We start from the raw sequence: 14,314 nt of genomic DNA on the forward strand, positions 1-14,314 counted from the left end.
TATACAACCGATGTTAATATGTAATATACAAACGTTAACATCGGTTTTCTATTACAACCGATGTTAAGGTTAATATCGGCATCGGTTTTTGTAAATAACCGATGTTGTTTATGATATTAACATTGGTTTTTGTTAATAACCGATGTTGTTTTCAAGTATTTTTTTATATATACTTTCTGTTTTTACAGTAAACCCAAAATTGTACCTGTCAAATGCAATTTCAGACCCAATTCACAACAAATAAACATTTTATTCTGCTTTCAAGCAGTTTTAATGATAATAAACATCAAATAATTGATTTATCATAAAGAACAATCATCAAATGAATGCAATGTTCATGTTACATAGAAAATGTAAAAAATGTTAAACCAAAGTAAACTAAAGCTAAAGATAATGTCCCTAAATCATAGGCCTGATCTCTAACTCGGAGATAAAACTGTGCCCACTGGATCCGCAATGCTTTTAATCTCTCTGGCTCCAATGGTCTAGGATCGTTAAAATACTGCATGATGAAATAAATCATAATAAGTTAATAATGTAATACAAATTATAAATAAATCGATTTTGTTTGAAATAAACTTACTGCTTCCCAATTATTCCTAAAAGTTCCTAAAATGATGGTGGACATCCAGTGCATCACATAGTAGCCGCACTCAGTACTTCCTTTTTGTCTATTACACTAAATACATAATGAAATTTGGATATTAATTAAACAACTAGTGTACAGAGACATAAAGAAATATATATAAGTGGAAGTTTTATGTAAATGACGTACCTTGACGACAATCCACCTAGCAGAAGCCTTTGATTTAGGCTGTGGAGCATCATCAAGACCCTTGATAGCACTGTTCCATATGAGTAACAATTAAAAACTGGTGTTGTACGTTGAGGTATTACAATGCAAATGTATTGAAAAGAACACTAACCTATTAATAATCCCCTTAAGGTAGTTGTCTGGCCTGTTATGCAATGAACAAAACCAAACAACTAGGTGTTCCTTGGGCTGGATGACCACCATCTGCCAGTGTCCGCTGCAGTGGAACCTAAAAGGTGTTGGCGTCATTGACACTAACAGAGAGGACGAAGAAGTGGACCTGTTTTGTCTTGTTTTCTTAACGGAGCCGATCAAGTGATCTTATTATTTGTTCTCTCTCTCTCTCTCGGGAAACTGTTGCTCAGTCTATTTGCGCTTTAAAATTGTAGTTTGAAGAAGAAGATCAAAATTAATACTTTGAGTAGTTGAGACTGCCTAAAAGTGGCAGTTAACATTTTGTCGCCATCTCTAAAATAATCCTGAGACTGGAACTGGGACTCTCCAACACGCAATGCAACAACTCAAAGTCAAAACTCAAAACAAATCACTTGGGGAAAATTTGAGAATTCAAATGACCTAAGCCTTCGAGTTCGAGTACTTAATGGCCTAAGCCTTGGAGAGTGACACTCATTCAATCCATGCTAACTTCGATTCCTATTTATTTGTTATCCTTTTTCAGGGTGCCTAAATCAGTGGAAGACGAGCTAGTGCGTTTACAGTGAAGATTCCTTTGGGGGGGAGGACCTGATCAAAATAAAATTGCATGGGTCAGCTGGAAATCAGTGTGCTTGCCAAAAGAGAAGGGCGGTTTGGGTTTGAAGGACATCAAAAGTTTCAATACGGCATTACTTGGGAAATGGGAGTGGAATTTAATGCACCACAAAGGAGAGTTGTGGGCAAAGGTGTTGGATTCAAAATATGGAGGTTGGCGAGGCTTGGCTGAAGTGGATAGGGTAGGTCATAAATGTATTTGGTGGAGGGATTTACAGAAGGTTCTTTTTAGCACAAATAGTGGACAGCTTATTCAAAAAGGATTGAAGTGGAAGGTGGGGAGTGGTGACCACATCAAATTTTGTGAGGATAAATGGACCGGGGAGGAGGATTCATTAGCAGAGAAGTACCCTAGACTTTATTCAATCTCATTGCAGCAGCATCAACTCATTAGATCCATGGGAATGTATCAAGACATGGGGTGGGAGTGGAACTTTGCTTGGAGAAGAGCCTTATTTGACAATGAGATCACCTCAGTGCCTATGATTTGATAGGACAAGAAGCAACAGATAACAGTCAGGAGGAATGTTTTGAGAAGCTTTGGAGGATAAAGGTTCCAGCTAGGTTTCCGGTGTTTGCGTGGAGATTATTAAGAGATAGGCTGCCGACAAGAAAAAACTTGCAGAGAAGACAGATTCAACTCACAGATTCACTTTGTCCTCTCTGCAAAACCCAACAAGAGGATGCATCCCATCTTTTCTTTCACTGCAACAAAGTTCAACCCATATGGTGGGAAACCAAGTCATGGCTGCAAGTTAAGGGTGTTTTTCCATTAAGCCCACAGCAGCACTTCCTTCATCATTTGGGTGTTCAACCTGCTGGTGTAAGAAAGAATAGATGGCATTGTTGGTGGCTAGCTTTAACCTGGTCCATTTGGAAACTTAGGAATAGTATAGTCTTCTCTAATGTGAATTTTGATGCTAATAATCTATTTGAAGAAGCCATATTCCTTCTATGGTCTTGGCTTAGGGGTTTTGAGAAGGATTTCACAGTGCATTTCAATCACTGGTCAAGTAATCTACCACAAAGTTTTATGTATCAGCAGGGGATTGCATAGTTATGAGATTTATACATGTAAATTCATATGCATTTTGTATCCATAGCTTGGTTCCCCCTCAGAATATCAATGTCTGATTGTGGAACCATTTATATGGATCTTCTTTGTATTATAAGTACCTCTGGTACTTCTTTCAATATATATTATTTATCTTTGCCGATAAAAAAAACTTACACTAAAAATTTAAGAACTTCTAATATTTAATATTCCAAGATGATAACTGATTCATAGCTAGATGGAAACCAAATAAGAGAACCAGAAAGATTACTATCAGAAAACCAACAAATTAAGCATGGAAGAATAACCAACTCACTCTCTTCTCTCTTTTGAACCAAAATCATCTCAAAGACATCTCCTAATCTTACATTTTTTCTTCTAAATGCTTGAAAAGTATAAATAAAAAAAACCATTTGTTTCAATTAATAAATCCCTTAATACCAATATATAGAGAGGAAGATGGTGCAATCTATTAAAAAATATATCTATCTCCAACACTTCCTCATGCATTCTAGTAATTTATCATTCTCTTTATGCTCATCTAAGTTTCCTTTATTTCAATAGGACTACAATTTTCTAGATTCTTTCCTTTTTTCCTTTTATTAAAATTATTTTTACAACCCTTTCATCCAGTTATTTAAACTAACCACCAATATCTCTCTCCTATATAGTACCCAAGAAAATGCACAATGGGTAAACATGCAATCTAGTTGATGATGGAGTCAAGAGTCATTAACAATATAATTGCATGTAGCTTAAATGGCCATGCTGTAAACAAAGCATCAAAATTCAATGAAAAAACAGTTACGTATTGGACGACCAAATTTGACCACTTCTTCACCTCTAGTTCTCTGTTGACCTAGATAACCTATACATGAAAATGAGAAATTAGGATAAAGAAATCACAAGTGAATCATCACGGTATAAATCAAACTTCTATTACATCCAACATGAGTTGTGATCTTGTGAATGATAAAAGTAAAAGATCATGATTTGTAGACAATAAAAAACTGCTAAGATTAACAGTTTATCATGGCTGAAAATGCCTAACTCTTGGTGAACGTGACCCTAAGCAGCAAAATAAATATGCCCTAATAAATGCCTAGGATAAATCCAGTTTTATATTAAATTCAAATGTTCAAAAACATAAACTAATAGAACAAAGGCTTCACAAAAGGAATGTACCTACAAAGATAACAACACCATCAACAGACACCTAGCTTTTCTTTTATTCCAATTACCTATCAACAGACTAATAGGAAAGAACAAAATACTAAACATTTATTTAATTAAATCTAATAAAAAATTTACTTCAATAACATTATTTAACAAAATACTTGCAAGGTAGGGGTGTCTTCTAAGAACTGGAGGGAGCTTTATCTATACTTAAGCATTACTTGCTCAAGAAACAAAAAATATGTTCAAACAACAACATTCAAGCCCCCTCTGTTGGATAGTAAAATGTTAAAGCAATTGCAGGCAATTGCAAGACCCCTGTGGATCCATCTACAGAAATCATGGTTCATTCTCTGTTATAGTGCAAACAGAATAACACGTTACTAAAAATCATGCAACATTACTTATTACTACCCATAAAAAATAAAATAGGTCAAATGAAATATACAAGTTAGTGTTACCTTGATCAAAAGAACCCAACAACACACGCGCGTCAGCGGAGCCTGTAGAATCGCAAACAAAAACCTTTTGTTTATTATCCGATGCCACTCTCAATTCGGGTCAAACCACTCACAAGGAAACTTAGCATAAACGAATTTGAGCTACGTACCTCGCGGAGAAAGCTTTGACCTTTGAGCAGCGACGAGTGTTTCAGCACCCTAGTAGCAACAGTGTATGTAGGGTTTTCTTCGACCCAGGACTATGTGGGTTCTGCGGGGTTCCAACGACGACAATATGGATTTTCCGGCACTGTAGGGGGTTCTGTGGGTTCCAGTGAGGACAATGTGGGTTTTCCGGCAGTGTAGGGGGTTCTGTGGCATCGATCGACGACAATGTGGGTGTCGAGGGAGCGGTTTCTAGCATATTTCAGGCGGGAGGAGAAAGAGGAGCGATTTCAAGAAGTAGGATGACAAAGAGAAGAGGGAAGGCAAGGTTTTCGAGCGCGTGCGGCTTGTGAAATCTCAATTTTTTTTTAACTTATAAACATAACAACATCGGTTTTTAATGGATAACCGATGTTAACTAAATATAGTTAACATCGGTTTTGTAAAAACCGATGTTAACATCAAATACATCACATCAGTTTTTTAACAAACAGATGTTAAAATCAACTCCTTAACATCGGCTTCCTCAAAACCGATGTTAACTCTATGAACTTAACATCGGTTTTGCCCAAACCGATGTTACCATATTCATCTTAACATCATGTTAACATTAGTTTTTTAAATAACTGATGTTAACATGAATTAGTTAACATCGGTTTTTCTAAAACCGATGTTAAGTAACTCCATTTAATTACAAAAATGCCACCCCGCTTTCGTTAACATCAGTTTTAGCTATAATCGATGTTAATTGGGCGATGTAGAAAGCTTTTTTTTAGTAGTGACTCCAAAAAACTTATGCCTATGGTTGATTAGTGTAGGTAAAACTTAAAAGAATTACTACCTACAGAAGCACAGTGTAGGAAAAATTTTAAAAAATTTTAAAAAACTTATACCTACAACTACGTGATGTAGATAAAATTTCACAAAATCTATGCCTATAATTGGTTGGGGAAGGTATAACCTCAAAAGTCTTATACCTACAATTGTTGGTGTAGGTAAAACTCTTTAAGACATAAATTGGAGAATCCAAAGAACATTAACATTAATCAACGAAAACAACCTCAAAAGTACTTTTTTTTAAAATGAAAATAATATGCATGGAAAGAAACGATTAAAATGCAAGAGTTGATTAGGAATAATAAAATAATTAATCAACAAAAATCAATTACAGTAACAAGCACCAACATTAACATTATAATAAAGCATGAGTGTTAATTAAATAATTGTACGAGTTTAATTAATAATTAATAAAATATTCTCTCACCTTCGTTTCTTCTGTATCTGCCGTCACTTTAGAGCTCTCTCTCTCTCTCATATGTCCCTTTCAATCATAAATTAGGGAAAAGCAAGCAGACAACTACACACAATACTCTCTCCCATTCCTCCTTCTTCTTCTCTTCTAGTCTAAGAGCGCAAAATGTTAATTACTCTCTTTCTCTCTCATCTAATCATCATAATCATCCATGTTCCTCTTTTCTCAGTCTTCTTCTTCTTCTTCTTCATAGTCTCTCCCTTCTTGTAATCACTGATCATGGTGGCGGCTACGTTTGATGGATTCTCCATAAGGTATATCTATTTGTCTATTATCTATTGTTTGTGGATTTGGTTTTACTAATATATAAAAGCACGCCACAGAAGTTTAACATATATAGCCATGACAAACACGATTATCAAACCTCTGGTTCCATTCTACACCAATTTCTATGAGTTTTGAGTGCAATGCAACTCTAAATGACGTCGTTTGATTTAATTTCAGTGTTTTGATTGGATTTTAGGGTTTCCAGCCTCGAGGCTGATTCGGATTGGTTGGAGATGGAAAATTCCAATTTGACGCAGTGTGTTTGAGTTGCTGTCAAAGTTTGGCCTCTGATTACGTCGGAGCTTATGCTTGGATGCACCGATTGCATCTCCATGGTTCCCGGTGAACCTCAGGTGTCTTTGCTATTTGAATCTATGCTCTGTTCGTTTTGCAGTTCAAAACCATTCACAGAACTAATATCAATGTGTTTGAATCTATGCTCTATTTGTTTTCTATTTGAATCTATGCTCTGTGTGTTATTTCTTACTGTAACTAGAATAGAATAGAATAGAATCACACACCTAACACGTGGATGGCTTTTATCAGCAGGAAATTCACCAACAAAATCTCACACGAAGATTTTTACTAATATATTATAATCTGTTCGTGCGTGCGCTCAAAACTGTGCATAATATATGAATATGATTGCCTTTTTACTTTCTTATAATCCAGGTTCATGCATTAGCATTAATTAAGTTAATGATAAAAAAACAATGTTAATTAATTAAGTTAATGTTCCCCCATATAATAATCTCCTATTTTAGAGCATTGGTGTAGAATGCAGATGCTGCTGTGGCTCTGACATTACACAACTGGAAAAATTACAGAGTGTATAGGCTTTGTGGAATGAGGTGAGTAGTGATGGTGTTCCTTCTTTCTTGTTATAGGTGTTGGCTATGTCCAAGGCCGACATGATAGGAAGTGCAAACTAATCGGAGTTTAGTTATTATGGATTTCGTTCGTTCCCGCTCTCAATTATCAAACCTCAAAATCGGAGGCTGAGCTGAGAATGAGATGATACTCGGTTACTTGATCGACTAAATGAGGTAAGGTAACAACTTTTCATCTATTTTATTATTATTTGGAATCTGCATTTTCATGTTCCGTTGCGATGGCGATTGGGAATTGGGATGAAAATCAATATGCAATTAAATGGTCCCTGCTATGTTACCCACTTTGATTCTCATCATGCCCTTTTAACCAAATTGGACTCTCAACCACTTGAGAACAATGATCTTCCTCATGAGGATGCATTGAGTTTCATTTGACTTTGTCACTTGGGAACAAATATAGTCTTTGGCTTTTCATTTACTGTTTTTTTTAACAAAAATTTATGCTTTCTCTTTTCAAGTTGTGAGCTAAATTGGATTGTTTTGCTTTAAAATTGATGATGTCGTGCAGAAATGTATACATTGATGTTTTGCTAGTTTCATAAAAATTGGAGAATCATCTGGGAAACATGGCTCATTTTGAAAAAGATGAGGTACCAATGATGTCAGAAACACATGCTCAACTATCTGATGAAGTTGTGGATTCTAATTTCCGAAGGCTTGTATCTAGGACACGAAGTGCTTCAATTTCTATTCCTATGGCCTCCTTGGAATCATATGAGAAAGAAACTAGTCTTGTGGGACATACTGGTCCACTTCATAGTGTGAGAAAAACCCCCTCTGTGCAGATCAGTGGTCCACTGTATGCTACCAATGGAACTGGAAATCTTTCACGACAGAATATAGTTGCAACACGAACCAAAGTAATGGAGAGCAAGACAGAAAAGTTTTCTACTTTCAATGGCACAGATGAAAATCGTTGGGATAACGACTACAATAGAAAGAATTAGCACTTAATGAGGTATGGGCAACTTGGAGTGTGTAATGATCCTTATTGTACTACTTGCCCCACTTATTTCAAGGCTTCTCAGCCAAGAACCCGAAGAACTTCAGCTATATTTGATCCCAAGGTGCTTTTCTTCCAAAAATAGACTTTTGTTTCTCCTTAAATTTTAGAGAACGTTGAATTCTATGTTTTGAACTTGACTTTAATTATGTGCTGCATAGCCAAAAAAATCATTTTACAGATGTGATTTTGCACTGTACAATCATCTTTATTCAGACCATAGTCTAGAGTTCATGTAGATGGTTTTTCTAATCTAATAATTTATTGACATTTTATTGAATTATGTTGTAACTTTGTGTTCTTAAGTAGCATTTAATTTTCATATTTATGCACAGCTTCACTTTTATGTTCAGTTATTATCAATCAATACAATGAATATATAGTGATGGCTTTTGGTCTATCAGAATGATATTTCTATGAGAAGCTCTCTGTTTCAATTGCTATTTACTTACATCTATATTCAAGATAAAAGATTGTGGATTTATTGTCCTAAGACCCTATTTAGCTTCAAGGTTTTAAAGTTTTCCTGCTATGTAATTTTGGTCTATCAAAAGTAGCCAATGTTGTAGAAAATTCAGAAAATCTAAAAAAAATTAAAACTATACATTGTTTAATGTGCAGTCTGTAACTTAATTCCTAAAATTTTTAAACACTAATTTGACTATGCTTTTCTACTGTGAATATGGGATTCTAAACAGGTTAGATGCTCCTACATGTTTATTATTTTTTAAGAAAAAAATACTGTTTGAAAAGAAGGAAACTGATTTCTAGGAAATAACTTATGTTCTCTAAGTTGAAGGCACCACTCTGATCATGTTTACTAGCATTTCCTACTAGGAAACTGATTTCTAGGAGAAGCTTTTGCTTGCTTGGTGCTTATCTCTTCTCTTTATAATCATAAATTTTTAAAGTACGGAGCCGGCACAATTGAATCCAGAGTCCACACCATATCCACTAGTTATATATATATATATATATATATATATATATATATATATATATATATATATATATATATATATATATATATGTATGTATATATATATAACTTTTGTTGATCAGTGCCTATACATTATGTTCATTTACTAATTACTATTCTTAATCTTGAATTCTTAGTGAATAGATGACGTGTGTATAACATGTGAAAAACATATACGAGTATTTTATTGCTATTTTTATTTGTCGTATAATAATAATAATATTATGTATATTATTAAATTATTATTGATATCTCAAATTGAAATCCACTGATATATCTATGTCTTCCGAGGATATATAACTCTCATCATAGACTGACTCCACATTTTTTGGATCTAATGTCATTACTTACCAATTCATTAAATTTAAATATATTGTGAGCATGTAAAAATTTTATTTTATTAGATTAAATGCTTATTAAATTAATTAAAATATTAATATTATATATAATATAATATAATATTCATATTAAAATTTAATGTAGAATTTAATTTCAATAAAAATTTGATGTAGAATTATTAATTTGATCACTATTGTTTTAGTCAAGCTCTATTTATTCCCTATATTTCAAATTCTTTTAAAAAGTCCGTATATTTTTCAAATATTGCGAATTTGCTTTCCATTAGTTTAGTTTATTCCATATTTGGAGATGGACCTCTTTGCCTTGCTTTAAAATTACAAAGGCTTTTTACATTGTTTAGGTACATGTACATTAAAATAGATCACTCTCTTAAAATTTAAAAAAAAAAGACTGTATTCAAGTCTTCAAGATGAACTATTTACGTTGTCCCTTTTGTTGATATCATTGTCCACTATAGGGGCAATAGAAGTATTGTAAATAAACAATTTCAGTTTTTTTTTCATTATTTATGCAACACTTACATTCTGAAGGCCACTATACAAACTTTTCTGTATCCTTATATGATAGGAACCGTGAAGATGCATCAGTTAGGCCCAAGAGGAAGAGCAGTGCTCCTTCATACCTGAAGGACTACATATAAGCTTTGCTGACGTGGCATTAGTGCCAAGGGCTTGTCTGCCAATTCACACTACTTTTCACCATTCTGTTATGCCCTATATGCACAGAATTACTATAAATAGTATCTCATTGTAATAAGGCATATATGAATTCAATACAATAGTTTCCTTTCCTTCTTTCTTATTCTTGGGAGGAGCTGGACCCTCAAAACCAGTATTCATCGTGTTCTTCGTGTTCTTAGCATTTCTACTTGATCTTGCGACCTTTTCAATTTCCTTTTGTAAGTTTTTTTGATTTTATAAGTCTTTTTTGCTTCTTTACAGTTTAGATTGGTTATGTTTCTCCTGAGTCAAGGGTAGTAGGTGCTGGAGATTTAGTTGATCATCCCAAGAAAATTGCTATTAATTATCTGAAGGGTTATTTTTTCATTGACCTATTTGTTGTATTGCCTCTACCTCAGGTAAATTCTTACCATCTCCCTTTTTTGCTTTGTGGAAACTTTCTTTATATAATTTCCTTGGCTGAGTTTGCTCATCGTAACTTGGTATTTTGGGTATTCACTTTTATGTGCCACAAAGCACAAAGTTTATGATGTGAATTATGAGACGTTCCAGTCTTACAATTGAACATGAATGCTTATCGGTATTTTCTCTCTACTCATATTGTGTGATATCTGTTCGGTTAAATTTTCAGTGGCTTTGTATCTTTGATTTACTAGAAAATAAGGAGGTCTTTGATGTTGCCATATGAAGTTGAGTTTTTTCTTGTTTCTTTCAAAATATCAGTTTTTAGTTGTGATATTCTTATTCAAAATAAATAAGGATTTCTTGTGATGAGCTATTAAGTTTTCTATAATATGACTATTGTAGTTGCTATTGTCAAGTGCCTTCACATAAATAGTTTTCATCTCTCACAAACTCTGCATGCGAAAACTCTTTCTCCTTGAAGCATACAAATGCCAAAGGCCCACTTATTTTGTAATCAATTTGAAATTAATTTAGAACATGAGAGAATTGGGGATTTGTCCTCTACAATTAGTCATAAAGGCTATGGTACCTTGTTACCAACCAATTAGCAAACCATTCACCCCCAAATTGTTACAAGCTTCGACCTATGTGCATGAATTGTGTGCCATCACAACTGCCGTTAAGAAGTGGAGACAATACCTTCTTGGCCATCAATTCATGATCTTGACTGATCACAGAAGTCTTAAGGAGCTCATGACTCAGATTGTTCAAACTCCAGAGCAGCAAATGTATTTTGCCAGGCTTATGGGGTATGACTACTCCATTCAATATCGGTCCGGGAGCACTAATTTGGTAGCTGATGCCTTATCGCGCTTGAAGGAGGGATCAGAAGGAACCATGTTATTACTATCTGTACCTTGCCTGACATTTTTAGATGAATTGAAGAAGCAATTAAAACAAGAACCAGCCTTTATCGAATTCAGGAAGAATATATTGGCCCAACCCACAGCCTTCCCTGAATATTCTATTACTCGTGGATTGATTTTGTAGGGGAATCGTATTTGGTTACTAGAGGATATCCCCTTCATTCAGACTCTGTTAATGGAGTATCATTCTACTCCAACAGGGGGTCACATGGGGGTCACGAAGATATTAGCAAGGCTCACTGAGAATTTCTATTGGCCTTGTATAAGAAAAGATGTGAAATAATTCGTTGCATCTTGTGTGGATTGTCAACACACCAAGTACGAAACTAAGAAGACTGTCAGACTTCTATGTCCACTTTCGATACCCTCAAGGCCATGGGAGGACCTCTCGTTAGATTTCATTACGGGGTTGCCACCCTTTCGCGGGAACACCACTATCCTAGTGGTCGTAGATCATTTCTCCAAGGGGATACATTTGGGAATGTTACCCACGCAGCATTCTGCTCATTCAGTCGCCGTCTTGTTCATGGAGATTGTCGGAAAACTCCATGGCATGCCACGGAGATTGATTTCCGATCGCGACCCGCTATTCATCAGTAGCTTTTGGTAGGATTTATTCCGCTTGAGTGGCACGAAGCTTCGAATGAGCTCCGCTTACCACCCCCAAACAGATGGGCAAACGGAGGTTATACACCGCGTTATCGAGTAATATCTACGCGCCTTTGTTCATCAGAATCCTTCGTCATGGGGCAAGCTGTTAATTTGGGCTGAGTGGTCCTATAATACGACCCAACACTCAGGTTCCGGTGTCTCACCGTTTGAGGTCACATATGGACGGAAACCACCTAATTGGCTGCAGTACTTCACAGGTTCTTCAAAGATGGAAGCCGTGGATACCTTACTCTCCGATCGAGAGTGTGGTTTCATTGCCTTGAGGAAGAAATTGCATAAGGCTCAAGAAATTATGAAGCTGACAGCAGACAAGAAGCGTAGAGAGGTGCAGTTCCATGTCGGTGATATGGTTATGGTTCGTCTCCGGCCACGTCGTCAAGTCACCATTACAGGCCAACACCAGAGATCCCCCAAGCTCAATAAATGATACTATGAACCATTTTCGGTACTTGAGAAGATTGGGCCTGTTGCGTATAAGCTGAAACTCCCTGAAGATGCACGTATCCACCCCGTATTTCACTGCTCCATGCTCAAGCCATTCCACTCACCTGTCTTAGCTAATACTTCTCCCACCCTTGCATTACCTTCGCTGATTGTTAACAACGAGCCTGTGATCTCTCCGACGGCCATTGTGGGCACCCGTTATACCTCTAATTCTGAAACACCTAAGTTACAGGTGCTGGTACAATGGGAAGGTTTGCTTCCCGAAGATACCACTTGGGAAGATTGGGAGCAACATCAAGATAACTGCCACCTTAAGGGCAAGGTGATTCTTGAAGGCCCAGGGGATGATAGGAATCGTGAAGATGCATCAGCTAGGCCGAAGAGGAAGAGCAGTGCTCGTTCATACCTGAAGGACTACATATAAGCTTTGCTTTGCTGACGTGGCATTAGTGCCAAGGGCTTGTCTGCCAATTCACACTACTTTTCACCATTCTGTTATGCCCTGTATGCAGAGAATTACAAATTTTGTTAGCAATATCACTATAAATAGTATTTCATTGTAATAAGGCAGATATGAATTCAATACAATAGTTTCCTTTCCTTCTTTCTTATTCTTGGGAGGAGTTGGACCCTCGAAACCAGTATTCATCGTGTTCTTCCTGTTCTTAGCATTTATACTTGATCTTGCGACCTTTTCAATTTCCTTTTGTAAGTTTTTTTGATTTTATAAGTCTTTTTTGCTTCTTTATAGTTTAGATTGGTTATGTTTCTCCTGAGTCAAGGGTAGTAGGTGCTGGAGATTTAGTTGATCATCCCAAGAAAATTGCTCTTAATTATCTGAAGGGTTATTTTTTCATTGACCTATTTGTTGTATTGCCTCTACCTCAGGTAAACTTCTTACCATCTCCCTTTTCTGCTTTGTGGAAACTTTGTTTATATAATTTCCTTGGCTGAGTTTGCTCATCGTAACTTGGTATTTTGGGTATTCACTTTTATGTGCCACAAAGCACAAAGTTTATGATGTGAATTATGAGACGTGCCAGCCTTACAATTGAACATGAATGCTTATCGGTATTTTCTCTCTACTCATATTGTGTGATATCTGTTCGGTTAAATTTTCAGTGGCTTTCTATCTTTGATTTACTAGAAAATAAGGAGGTCTTTGATGTTGCCATATGAAGTTGAGTTTTTTCTTGTTTCTTTCAAAATATCAGTTTTTAGTTGTGATATTCTTATTCAAAATAAATAAGGAGTTCTTGTGATGAGCTATTAAGTTTTCTATAATAGGACTATTGTAGTTTCTATTGTCAGGTGCCTTCACATAAATAGTTTTCATCTCTCACAAACTCTGCATGCAAAAACTCTTTCTCCTTGAACCATACAAATGCCAAAGGCCCACTTATTTTGTAATCAATTTGAAATTAATTTAGAACATGAGAGAATTGGGGATTTGTCCTCTACAATTAGTCATAAAGGCTATGGTACCTTGTTACCAACTAATTACCTTGTTACAATTAGAACTCTGAAGATTTTTGTTGTCATTTTTCTATCTTTATCTTTATAAACTGCTTAGTGTTCTATATCAGCTTTTTCAAATATAAATGAACCACAAGGATTGAACCTTTCATTGTGTCTGATGAATTAATAGTTTGTGGACGATGAACATGAACATATACTTGAGATCAAGCAGGCAGTAGGGGAAGGAAAGGGTTTTCGATTTGTGAAAAAGACTAATGATTTATTGTGTACTCTTCAAATTCCTTGTCATGACATGTGTGATGAAATATTTGTAGATAATGATATCATTTGTCCTACGAAAGTACTTGGGAATATCCGGAGAAAATTTTGCTAAAAATCTTCTGCGTGCAGCAATCCTTTTGCAGTATTTTCCCAGATTATTCAGGTTTCTGCCTCTGCTAATTGGCCAGTCTCCTACAGGATTCATATTTGAAT

The 14,314-nt window shown here is 35.6% G+C and overlaps 1 long non-coding RNA gene across 1 annotated transcript; it reads left to right on the plus strand.

Annotated features, from left to right (window-relative positions):
• The first annotated feature begins 5,772 nt into the window (after nt 1-5,772).
• On the plus strand, nt 5,773-8,270 carry LOC100786035 (uncharacterized). The gene is made up of 4 exons (XR_415241.3): nt 5,773-5,986; nt 6,196-6,352; nt 6,887-7,045; nt 7,401-8,270. It is a non-coding gene; the product is annotated as an uncharacterized lncRNA (long non-coding RNA).
• Nucleotides 8,271-14,314: the final 6,044 nt, after the last annotated feature.

The sequence above is a fragment of the Glycine max genome, chromosome 7, assembly GCF_000004515.6.
Source record: "Glycine max cultivar Williams 82 chromosome 7, Glycine_max_v4.0, whole genome shotgun sequence".
Taxonomy (NCBI): domain Eukaryota; kingdom Viridiplantae; phylum Streptophyta; class Magnoliopsida; order Fabales; family Fabaceae; genus Glycine; species Glycine max.